This window comes from Hemitrygon akajei, chromosome 26 (assembly GCF_048418815.1).
Source record: "Hemitrygon akajei chromosome 26, sHemAka1.3, whole genome shotgun sequence".
Classification (NCBI taxonomy): domain Eukaryota; kingdom Metazoa; phylum Chordata; class Chondrichthyes; order Myliobatiformes; family Dasyatidae; genus Hemitrygon; species Hemitrygon akajei.
Genome location: NC_133149.1, coordinates 42,606,232 through 42,619,268, shown reverse-complemented (window position 1 = coordinate 42,619,268; position 13,037 = coordinate 42,606,232). Strand labels below are relative to the sequence as shown.

Here is a 13,037-nt window from a genome sequence, read left to right as displayed (position 1 = left end):
CCCTGGACCCAGCTTCTTACCCGTTGCCTCTGTTGGGCGGCTCTGGCCGGACTGCCGCTGCCCGGTGGGGGTTCTGCCCCTTCTTACCCGTTGCCTCCGTCGGGCAGGTCCGGCTGGTCTGCTGCTGCCCGGTGGGGGTTCTGCCCCTTCCACCTATTGCTCCCTAAGGGTTGTGCCCCGCACCTGCCCAGGTGTCCACGACTGGCCCAGGCCTCTGTGTTTTTCGCCTGGGATTCATGTGGCCCGTCCTAGGGACTCCTACCCTTTCCTCCCCTCGTTTCCCATGGATTGTGCCCCATGCCTGCCCCGAACCGTGGGATCTGCCTGCCTGCTTCGTCTGAACTCTTGGACCCAGCCCTGCCTGCATTAACCCTTACATGCCATGGCATCCCCATCCTGTCCTCCCCCTAGTACTTCAGTGTCTGCGTCCTGCGTTTGGGTCCATCCGGCCCCCGTTCCTGACAATTCTGTGCAGTTTGAGCTCTTGTTAGGTTTTCTAGCTAATTTCTGTAATAAATCTTTAGTTTGGTTTGAATTGTCGAAGTCTCCTTGATTCCTGCACTTGAGTTCACTAGTGATCCTCACAAAGGACACTGATTAATTTGATAGATTTTTGCAACAATCATGTCATTTCATAGTCTCTAATACTGATACCAACTTCTGAGTTGCAGATTTACTTAACTGCTTGAATTTAACTTACTCTGTGGTCATGGTGAGATATGAAATTGTAATTCTGGATCAATGATCCAGGTCTTTGATGTTACCATTACACCAGCTTTCCTGTTAAGAAAGAATGCTCTTCAAGCATTTTGGTATGTGGTGTGGTGACATGTCTTAACAGACTTTGTCAGTTCTCACACAACTGCAGCCATGGAAATTCCTTTTATCAGAGTTCAATTCAGCAACACTTGTAAAGAATGTTGCTGCATGTCATTAATACAGTGTTTCTGACCATGTCAATTAATGATAAACCACTAAAGAGACTGATAAAGTATGTAAAAGCTTAACACGGTTATCAAACATAGCAGCCTGTTTTTCTCTGCGAGAAACCTTGACAACCAACAGATATGCAAATATTATTAGATCACTATTTCCTCTTGAAGGTAGTCAGCTAGGGTTTTAAGATGCTCATCTCCTTGTGTAGTCCTGCGTAGAGATAGGACAGCTTCAGCCTGTTCTGTGTGTGTAAGCCATTATGACTATTTTGTTATTTGTCTTTCGGGACTGTCATGTAGTGGAAAACTTTGGCTCCAGCCCGTCGTATGTGGGGGGTATCTGGACAAGTATATCTGTGTTAGTTAGTGGATTGGGTGGGAACAGTCATAGTCTGTTCCTGTTTGAGTGACTAACTGAGTAAGCCCCAGGTACTTATACAGACTCTGAGTGACTTTATGTGGATTCGACTCCCACAAGTCTAAAATAAAAATTAAGTTGTAAATGGTTTTTGACTTCAGCCGATTAAGGAATGAAACCACAGAACAAAAGAAAAAGAAAAATGATTTTTGAAAAGAAAAAGAAAAGTGACTTTTAGTCTGTGAGTTTAAGGGTGACATTAGAAACTAAGTTTACTGTGCTTACCTTGACACTGTCTTATCCCGCCTTGTTCAATCTCTTCCCACCTATGTTCGTGACACTTCTCATGCTTTGAATTTTTTCAATGATTTTAAGTTCCCTAGCCCCCTCCGTCTTATTTTCACCATGGACGTCCAGTCCCTATATACCTCCATCCCCCACCGAGATGGTCTCGAAGCTCTTCGGTTTTTTTTGGATTCCAGACCTAACCAAATCCCCTCTACCACCAATCTCCTCCGTCTAGCGGAATTAGTTCTTACTCTCAATAATTTCTCCTTTTGCTCCTCCCACTTCCTCCAAACCAAGGGTGTAGCCATGGGCATCCGCATGGGTCCCAGTTATGCCTGCCTTTTTGTTGGCTTTGTGGAACAGTCCATGTTCCAAGGCTATCCCCCTCTTTTCCTTCGCTACATCAACGACTACATTGGCGCTGCCTCTTGCACGCGTGCTGAGCTTGTCGACTTCATTAACTTTGCCTCCAACTTTCACCCTGCCCTCAAATTTACCTGGTCCATTTCCGACACCTCCCTCCCCTTTCTTGATCTTTCTGTCTTCATCTCTGGAGACGGCCTATTTACTGATATCTACTATAAACCTACAGACTCTCACAGCTACCTGGACTATTCCTCTTCCCACCCTGTCTCTTGCAAAAAGGCTATCCCCTTCTCACAATTCCTCCGTCTCCGCCGCATCTGCTCTCAGGATGAGGCTTTTCTTTCCAGGACGAAGGAGGTGTCTTCCTTTTTTAAGCAAAGGGACTTCCCTTCGTCCACCATCAACTCTGCTCTCAAACGCATCTCTCCCATTTCCCACACATCTGCCCTCACCCCATCCACCCGCCACCCTACTTGGGATAGGGTTCCCCTTGTCCTTACCTACCACCCCACCAGCCTCCAGGTCCAATGTATAATTCTCCATAACTTCCGCCACCTCCAACAGGATCCCACTACCAAGCACATCTTTCTCTCCCCCCCCCCCCTTTCTGCTTTCTGCAGGGATCGCTCCCTACGCGACTCCCTTGTCCACTCGTCCCCCCCATCCCTTCCCACCGATCTCCCTCCTGGCACTTATCCTTGTAAACGGAACAAGTGCTACACCTGCCCTTACACTTCCTCCCTCACCACCATTCAGGGCCCCAGACAGTCCTTCCAGGTGAGGCGACACTTCACCTGTGAGTCGGCTGGTGTGGTATACTGCGTCCGGTGCTCCCGGTGTGGCCTTTTATATATTGGCGAGACCCGACGCAGACTGGGAGACCGTTTCGTGGAACACCTACGCTCGGTCCGCCAGAAAAAGCAGGATCTCCCAGTGGCCACACATTTTAATTCCATATCCCATTCCCATTCTGATATGTCTATCCATGGCCTCCTCTATTGTCAAAATGAATCCAAACTCAGGTTGGAGGAACAACACCTTATATACCGGCTGGGTAGCCTCCAACCTGATGTCATGAACATTGACTTCTCTAACTTCCGTTAATGCCCCTCCTCCCCTTCTTACCCCATTCCTGACATATTTAGTTGTTTGCCTGTTCTCCATCTCCCTCTGGTGCTTCCTCCCGCCCTTTCTTTCTCCTGAGGCCTCCCGTCCCATGATCCTTTCCCTTCTCCAGCTCTGTATCACTTTCGCCAATCACCTTTCCAGCTCTTAGCTTCATCCCACCCTCTCCAGTCTTCTCCTATCATTTCACATTTCCCCCTCCCCCCTCTACTTTCAAATCTCTTACTATCTTTCCTTTCGGTTAGTCCTGACGAAGGGTCTCGGCCCGAAACATCGACATTGCTTCTCCCTATAGATGCTGCCTGGCCTGCTGTGTTCCACCAGCATTTTGTGTGTGTTGTTGTTTACTGTGCTATGATCTGATACAGAGGTTCTACACCTGACTCCTTCTAGTTGACATGCTCTTACTCAGTGTCTCTCCTGGATGGTCTGAGGATGGCTGCCTTCAGCGTGGGATGCTCTCCCTTTGAAGACATCATTATTAACCACCATTATCAAGACTCTAGAATGGTTTTTTGTAAGGCAAAAGATGAAGTCCTGATCTCTCAACCTACCTTGTTGTGACCCTTTCACTTTATTTGTCTACCCGCACTTCCTTGTAGTGTGAAATTCTACATTGTTTTCTTTTCACTACTTCATTGTAATTATGCCTGGATAGTATGTAAACAAAATCTTTACACTATCGCTTTATAATAAATCAAAATCAACAAAAGAGCCTATATAATGCAGAGAGTTGCTGATGAAGCTGGTCCAGCCTGTTCAGTAAGTTCAGAGGTGCTCCTTTATCTTCATTAAACATTTAAATGCAATGAGCTAGGAAAAGCTATGCTGCTGCAGAAGAGATTCAAGGTTCAAGATTCAAGATTATTGTCTTTCATCCATAGTAGGATTTGATACATCATAAGGTACACAATATGAATAAAAATAATAATTATAAATATAAAAGCAATCCTATAAAACACAATGTACAAGTTGCTGATGAGTGTGGTCAGATATGCATTGATCTGGTATTTCTTCTTATGAACAAGCAGACGGATTGGCCATGGGGGTCACCCTTGCTGCCAGCTATTGATAATTTCTAGATGGAGGACTTTGAGGAGAGGGCTGAGTTCATCACCCTTACACCCCAAATGCTTCTTCAGATACGGCGATGGCACGTTTGTAGTGTAGCCTCATGGACTCTAGGTACTCCAACAGTTTCACAACCATCTGAAGCATACATCCAAACATTCAGTTCACGATGGAGATGGAGACAAATAGTTGCCTCCCATTCCTGGACATTCTAATACGATGGAAACTGGACAGTAGCCTTGAGCATGGCGTCTATCGGAAACTCACTCACATGGACTTGTACAATAACAGCTACCATCATGCCTTCCAACGTAGAACAGTTCTTTCTACTTTGATTAACTGTGCAAAAACTATTTTGCACCCAGAGAGTCTCCATGAGGAAATAAGACAATTCCATATACTGTTCCTACAGAATGGCTACAAGACGAAGAAAATCAATTGGGTCCTTAAAAGGGCCGACAGAAAAACCAGGAAACCTAACAATGAGGAGGAACCCGTTGCTGCTGCCTTTCTTCCCTATACTTCCACAATTTCTGGAAGGATCGCCAGGATCCTAAAGAAACAGCAGATTAATACCATCCGCAAACCTATAAGGAAGCAGAGTATATCAGCCAGATGGGACGAAAGGTGAAAACCCGCATCGAGGAGCATAGGAGTGGAGTTGTTTGGGTTACCTGGAGAAACCGATGGTCGCTTAGCATTGCATTTGCAATGACCATAGGAATGACTTCGACGGCAAAAAACTACTGTGCCGCACCAGTGGCTTTTGGGACTGCCTCGTAAAGGAAACCATTGAAATAAAATTAGAGGAAAAGAATTTTAACAAAGACGAAGGTCTCAGTTTAAGTAAGAACTGGAATTCGATTGTAAGCAAGCTGGGACAGCGGAACCCTAATTGGATGAGGAATAACCAATTAGGATGAATGGACTATGAGGGTATAAACACCACCGGACTAGACATGGTCCCTGATGAAGATGGCAGAGTCTGTCATTGAAACTTCAGTTATAATCAATACCTATACTCGGCTACGTGATAATAAATCTGATTGTGAGATGATTGGAGATATCACAAGCATGAATTTCTGTGATCATACATTGTGTATACTTCATGCATTCAGCCAGAACCTCTCAATGCTTAGGTCCAGGATACGGAGCAAGGAATATTTAGTAAAGGATCTGGGTGTCATAGAATTGTTGACTCATATAGCAGAGAAACAGGCCAGTCAGCCTACTGTGTCTATGCCAACCATTGTGTACCCATTCATACTGTTCCCAATGGTTTAACCTTGCTTGAAACATAGCCCCCTATGCCTTGTTGATTCAAGTGTCCAGATTCTTCTTGAATGTTAAGAACCTCCACCACCTTCTTGGGCATTATTTCCTATGTCAGGCATTGTGTTCCAGAGGTTTTATAAATCTCTCCAGTGCTTTGAGACCTAGGCATTGATCTGTCGTTTCATGTCAAAGTTTTATGTTTCTTATTTTTTAGCTCTATTTGAAGAAACGTTCTCTGGATGCTTTGTAAAATTCAAGCATTACTTCACTGGCACAAAGAGCTTCTCAGACTGAATATAGGACTTCGGAACATTTGAGGAAATGTCATCAGGATTAGCAAGAGTCCCAAAGTCACTGAGTTATACAGAGTTGGGCTGTTTGGCTCACCAGGTCCATACCAATTCTGACCTTTAAAGCAACAATGAACATTGTGTTTAAACTTGAAACCTGAAGTTGTAAAATGGTGTTTTACAGATGTCTTGCAGTGAAGTTGAGCAACATCTGGTCTGTATTCTAAAATTTTTAAGGTTTCATTTCAATTTCCCTGAAATTGTTTTATTTCAGAGAAATTGAAACTGAAACCTTAAAAAGTTTAGAATAAAGACCAGATGTTGCTCAACTTCATTGCAAGACATCTGTAAAACACCATTGAATGCAACTGTGACTCCGATTCAGAAAATACTTTCTTGAAAGTACCTGACTTCTTGAAGGTATTGTATTAAAGTGCAATGAAAAACCATTGTCCAGATCGATTTATGAATTACAAATAATTTCAAATCACACATTTGTACAGGTACATGGATAGGAAAGGGTTAGAGAGATATGGGCCAAATATGGACAAATAGGGCCTCTCAAAGTTCAACCCTATATCCCTGTCATGAGAGGTGGAATTCGTAAGGCCAGCCAACAGGGCTCCGGTGAAGGTGTATAGGCCAATCCCCTGATAGCGGATACAATGAATTACTGAAACATTGATGAACTCTAACCATACCATCAACTTTGGAAGTGTGGTGAACTACATATACCTGTCTGGACACGCCCCCTGCTGACTGCTCCTGTGGCTCCTCCCACAGACCCCTGTATAAAGGCGATTGAGGCCTGAGCCCGGCCTCATTCTCCAGGATGTAGTATGGTGGTCAACTACTGCTTGTTCTTTCTTCCAGTCAATAAAAGCCGATATCTCGCCTTTATGTCTCAGAGAGAGTTATTGATGGTGCATCAGGAAGATGGAGATGAGAGGCCATCAATGGCAATGCTCCACTGGGAGCCAAGGGCCCAAGAAGGAGAAATAGGCAAATAGGAATAGCTTAGATAGGTACTTGATTGGCATGGATCAGTTGCTGTTTAACTTTGTGATTCTATTCTCTTATCTGTCATGAATAAGTTATGACTAATAAGGGTAAACATAGAAACATAGAAAATAGGTGCAGGAGTAGGCCATTCGGCCCTTTGAACCTGCACCGCCATTCAGTATGATCATGGCTGATCATCCAACTCAGAACCCTGTATCTGCTTTCTCTCCATATCCCCTGATCCCTTTAGCCACAAGGGCCATATCTAACTTCCTCTTAAATATAGCCAATGAACTGGCCTCAACTGTTTCCTGTGGCAGAGAATTCCACAGATTCACCACTCTCTGTGTGAAGAAGTTTTTCCTCATCTCGGTCCTAAAAGGCTTCCCCTTTATCCTTAAACTGTGACCCCTCGTTCTGGATATATTTTTAAAATTCTAATTTCAGTTGTATCAATCAAAAGGTTGGTCTTGTTTTGAGATGTTTAAACTTGAAATCTGAAGTTGTAGAACTAATTCCGGAGCAGTGAAAGTGAAACTAAAAAAAGTTCAAATAAAACCACGATGTTGCTCAGTCTTACTGCAGAGTTACTTCCTGAGCGGAGAGGTGAGTTTTTAAATGATTTCTTACCATTCATTTGTGTCTATAATCCAAACAACAAGTAGTGACAGAATCAGGGAGAGGAGGGGAACACTTCTATACACTGAACTGTTGTCAGTGGACTGAAGGGAATTGAACATTTATTTGAAATGAATGAAAATGTAGGACTATGAACAAGGTGTGTGGGACTATTTGCTTAACTGTCAAGATTATGCACTTGGGAAGGGCTATTGCTGGTTAAATTCCCTCTAGATCATGTTGATATTGTAGTGCTATTGGTTTAATTTAATGTCTTGAACCCACTTTGCATATTAGATAGTGTTCACTCTTCTTCACAAGGATTGTAGAAATTACAGCAACATAAGGGTTAAAGTGGTGTGCTAATCGAACAAAGCACAGACACTTTGTATGGTTTTCTCTGTGTGAAAGCTCACTAAGAGAACAGTAAAGGTGATAAGCTGACAGAGATAGTGTAGAGACATCGTGCAGTCACTCAGACTGAACATAGCCCTTGAAAGCCTAACTCACGTACAGCCCTTCTGTCCAAGCCTGGGAACCAAGGTCACCAAGCAAACCCAGACAAGATAAAGATGCAAACGAGGGTTTCTAGGGAAACCATCACTATTGCAGTTATTTTACTAATTCTCAAGTAATATTGGCCTTCAACACATTGACTTAATTGGTTAACACCTGAAATATGTATTAAGATAGGTACTTAAATATGCAAATAATAGGATTCAGAAGTGCACCAATTTTCCATTGGATCAATATTTCTATGCAACTGGTCAATTTCTGTATAGAAATGACATTTCTTTGTTCAAACTTCAGAACAGTGTCAAGGGCACAATAAAATGAAGTGTGATTGAGGAATGAATGCACATTATCAGATGGAATAGAAGCATAAAAACAAAAGCAAAATATTTCTCTTGGGGATATCATCTTTAAATCTGTTATGCCATTTCTCTGGAGATATGGGACTGCTTTAAGAAAATTGAAGTCTTCATTTACCAGCTTTTCTTAATAAGTTGCTCAGAATGACCGGCAAATGGATCTACACATTTGTAAATATGTTTCCTGTTATTGCAAGCTGACAGGAATTGAATTTGGATTTCCTTTGCAACATCTATTGTTAAATATTTCCTCTCTTCAATAATTTTAATTGTAGAAAAAAAGTGAGTATAAATCAAGTTTTGCCTTGAGTAAACAGCAAGGAAACCTGATATAATCAAAGATAATAAGGTAGACTTCAATGTTGCTAGTACAGAAAATTCAAGAAACACTCAACTTGTGAATAATTTTAGTGTAATTACTTCCTCGACTTGAAGTTTTTAATTCACTCAGTGAAACAACTTTTTACAAAGTTCATTTATTCATTGAGGATTATGCCAAAACTCTGTGTTCTCAGGGAAAAATGAGAACAATGTCCTGCCCATCGAAGCCATGGCAGAGATTCTTCAAACCCTCTGCACCATGTTGATTGTTTAGCAATTGAAACTGTTACAGGACAAAGCCAGGATATGCTTTCCCTATCCTCTTCCATGGAAGATAATTTCTTAGAATTCTATATAATTTCCACCTCCATTTTCATTATAATATCAGCCTTTCTTCTGTCTGTGTACACTTGGACCTCAGGCCCAGTAATTCATTCATTCATTTCAATTTTTACATTATGTATCCAGAGTGGGGAGTTCTGATGTAAGACATTAACCTATTAAGTTAATTCAGCTTTTCCCACTCCACGGGTGTCATCTGACCTGTTGGATACTTTTAGTATTTTATGCTGCTCTTATGACTGCTTGGTATGACTAGTTATTGAAACTTGTACAATATTTAAGGCATTTGCCTTTAAAAGGGATAGAAACGTTGATGAAATGTACCAAGTTTGAACTATTGGCAAATGAATTATATGGCTGGGGTTTCAAAGTAAATTCATTGTATTGAAAGTTAAGCAAATTTTGCATCCATTATTCCAGAAGTAATTTCACTTCAATTATCACAAAGTCACACTAGTTGTTCAAACACACATTACTTAGGAAAAGGAAACAGAAGGCTCTCACACTGTTACCAGACTTTTGAGTGGACTTCTTGAATGATCTTGCACTTTATTGCACTGCACTGCATTTTCTCTATAGCCTTTTTACATTTTATTCTGCATTGTTATTGTTCTACCTCAATGCACTTTGTAACAACTTGATCTGTTTGAAGAGTGTGCAAGACCAGATTTTCACTGAATCTTGGTAAATGTGATAATAATAAACCAATACCAATGTTTTAAAAGCTACACCACAAAGTACAAGTTAAAGGATATATTAATTTCCTTAGCATATTTGTCAGGGCAATATCATGGTGCATTGAATAGTTTTTCCATATTTAAGAAGCAGGTTGAGTAAGTGTCTGGATGCTTTACCCAGCATTCATTTGACAAATTCACCAGCAAGTTCAAGAACATGAGGAATAGATAATCAAATTTTACGTAACGATTAGGACAGAATTAAGATGTCCCTTTTCACATTTGTTTTCTTTTATTTTTGTCAAAAGGCACGTTTCAAACTTCAACTCACTGCCATGGCATATTATTCCAATTCTATCTGGGCTGAAAAGGATGGACCTAATTTTAATCCACCATGTCTCGAAAGCTACGGGTCACCAGTGGAAGGGAAGATCTATGTGATGTACCATGGAACCAGTGCTGCAAGTGCAAGATTAATCTACAACAATGGTTTCTGTCAATCCAAAGGTGGCATGCTCGGTCCTGGAGTATATGTTAGTAGGGACCGCAGGAAAGCCAGCAGATATCCACAGGGAATGCCTGCAGATCAAAAGGTTGTGCTTAAGTTGCTAGTCAATGTGGGAAAGGTTAAAAAAATAGATTACCAGGGACATCCACTCCAGAAAATATGGCATCAGTATGGCTATGACACTGCTTGGTGTCCTCCAAACTGTGGGATGGTGCAAAGTGGTCTGGAGGAGGATTGTGTCTGGGATCCCCAAAGAATAAAAGTTATTGATATAATTCCTTCTTATTCTGAAAGCCAATGTGAGTCCTTTGAATACTCCCACTGCTGAGTAGTATTAAGAAGGATGGGATGACAGTAAGCTTGGGTATGATGAGGGTGGTGGGATCTCTACAAATCACAATTCAAGTTAGGGTAAGGGAGGGAAAAACCTTTTTTAATGGCATTCATATATGCATCAGAGGGTAACATAAATTGATTACATTGATTAGGTAATTATGTATGCATCCATGTGTAAAAGAAATGGATTAAATCCTTGGGAACTCTGCTTTTTAAATCAGCCAATCTGCTACACTTACATGTGAAAAATGTTTTTTTAGTGACAAGTTAAAGGTCTGTTGAAATCTGGACAACAGGTCATTAGATCATCAGTATTGTCAGGAGTGGATTCAAACAAATCTAGCAAATAATTGTATCTACAGGGTCTCATGGAAATATCAGGTGTACAAAATCTTACACTGTTCTTTGAAATAAAACTCTTAAAGCAATCTCTTTATATTGACAACTCTGTATAGCAACAACTTTTGGCGAACTGGAAGACCATTCATCTCTGTACCCTGCGTTTTACATTAAAATGAATAAAATCATTGGCCAATTTTCAGATTTGTTCTGTTATATTTAAGGGATGAACTGGCTTCAGAGAAGCAAATGTATCACTATTTTGTAGGATTAAACAACATTCAACATTCTTCAGAACACTATGTGTATCTTTGTATTTCTACTCAGCACCTCTCCACCCATATTGTAAGACATTTCTTCAGCTGTTTCCACTTTGATAGCAAAATTCCACAGGGTGTGTCTATACTTCTTGCTGCCTAGGTAAAGTATATAACATAATATACTCTGGAAAGTCTCTCTTTGCCTCTTTCCCATTGGACAAAAGATACAAAAGCCTGAAAGCATGCCCCACCAGGCTCATGGACAGCTTCTGTATATAACATACACTCAGTGGCCACTTATTAAGTACAGGAGGTATTTATCTTTTTCCGTTTCTAGCCCTAACATTCCCCTGCTTTCCAACCAGCTATTCAATTCTTCTTCTTCCATACTATGCCCTGGATATTCACCGTGCTAGTCGATTGTTATAAACCTGTCCTCCAATTGAATGTGCAGTAACCCTTTCCTGCAGGCTGATCTTCACCTTGTGGATCTTCGGTAAGTAAAGATTTAGAGAGAAAACAAGCAAAATAAATGCAAGCAAAACAAGACAACGAGTAAAGAGCATCCATACTGAGTACCGAATTAACTGAACCTACAGTAACAAGGTCAGTCTGCCACAGAGTAAAGGCATTTTTTGAGGCCCGTACTATAAGAAAACCTAGCTATCATCTGTGAAATGAAGAAGGCAGAGAAAAAGGTATTTTGGGTTTGCTGAGGTTTAACCATCTCCTATTATCTCTAAATCCCTGTGGTGAAGCTCCCCATGAAGATCTGTAAGTCAACAATCATAGTTCCATCACTTGGATTTGTCCCCATCAGCCTTTGAAAGTAGTAAATGCCTGAATTATCAAACCCATTCACCAAATCTGCCAACACTCAGATTTTTCCGCATCAAAGTATTAGTTAAACATTACACAGAATGATATTTCTCATATGCTGCACACAGTTTCCATGGCCAACCACTGCGTTTCTGGTCCTGAACTTTGCCCATTTCTTTGTGTTCCTTCAAAAGAGTTTGGACAGCACATCTTGAAACTCCTGTCTGCCATTATATTTCTGCTTAGGAGAGATCTTGCTGATGCAGGATGGCCACCTTGTGTCTTGTTGCTATGCTCACTATTGCCATGGTGTAAGAATTCATGATTTGAAGGTTAAACTGTCACATTTGCCACATCCTCACTTTTTAGTTTGGTTGTTCTTCACTCAGTTTGATTCCTTCTACACTCATTTCTGTTTCAGTAAATTAGTTAATTTTATTCAACTCATTATATCATTGATCATTAGCACCTATTTGTTATCTTCGTTTAATCATGCACTCGGCTCTATACCTACAAAGTAATCGAGTTTCTATTTGAAAAGTGGTCTATTACTTAATGCATGACTTTCTTGAATAAAATATAAGAATGTCTCTATAACAATTTTTTGGAAAATAAATGTTTGGAAATCTAAAAGTTGCTATTTTCTACTAACACATGAATGCAGAAGACAAAAAAATCTAAAATAAGATTTATATTAAAAAAATAGGGTACCTAAGACTTTTGTACAGTACTATAGATAGCTTTTGGCACATTGGCCTTCTTAAGTCAATGTATTAAGTACAGGAGTTGGGTTGTAATGTTCAAATTGTGTAAGACGTTGGTGAGACCTAATTTGGAGTATTGTGTGCAGTTTTGGTCACCTCCCTACAGGAAAGACATAAATGAGGCTGAAAGAGTGCAGAGAAAATTTACAAGGATGTTGTCTGGACTTAGATTATAGAGAAAAGTTGAATATGTTAGGACTTTATTCCCTGGAATATAGAAGACTGAGAGGAGATTTGATAAAGGTATACAAAATTATGAGGGATGTAGGTAGGGTAAATGAAAGCAAGCTTTTTCCACTGAGGTTGGATGAGACTATAACTAGAGGTAATAGGTGAAGGGTGAAAGGTGAAATGTTTAAGGGGAACTTCTTCACTCAGAGTGTGGTGAGAGTGTGCAATGAGCTGCTAGCATAAGTGGTGGACGTGAGTTTGATTTCAACGTTCAAGAGAAGTTTGGATAGGTCCAGGTGC

General features: G+C 41.0%; 1 protein-coding gene across 1 annotated transcript in view; it reads right to left on the bottom strand.

The window, feature by feature from the left end:
• LOC140716927 (ATP-binding cassette sub-family G member 4-like) overlaps window positions 1-1,674 on the bottom strand; it is a 204,148-nt gene extending 202,474 nt beyond the window's left edge. The window contains exon 1 of the mRNA XM_073030045.1: window positions 1,579-1,674. The gene's annotated coding sequence lies outside the window, so the exon portion shown is untranslated. The remainder of the gene's footprint in view (window positions 1-1,578) is intronic.
• Between the last annotated feature and the right edge of the window lie 11,363 nt (window positions 1,675-13,037).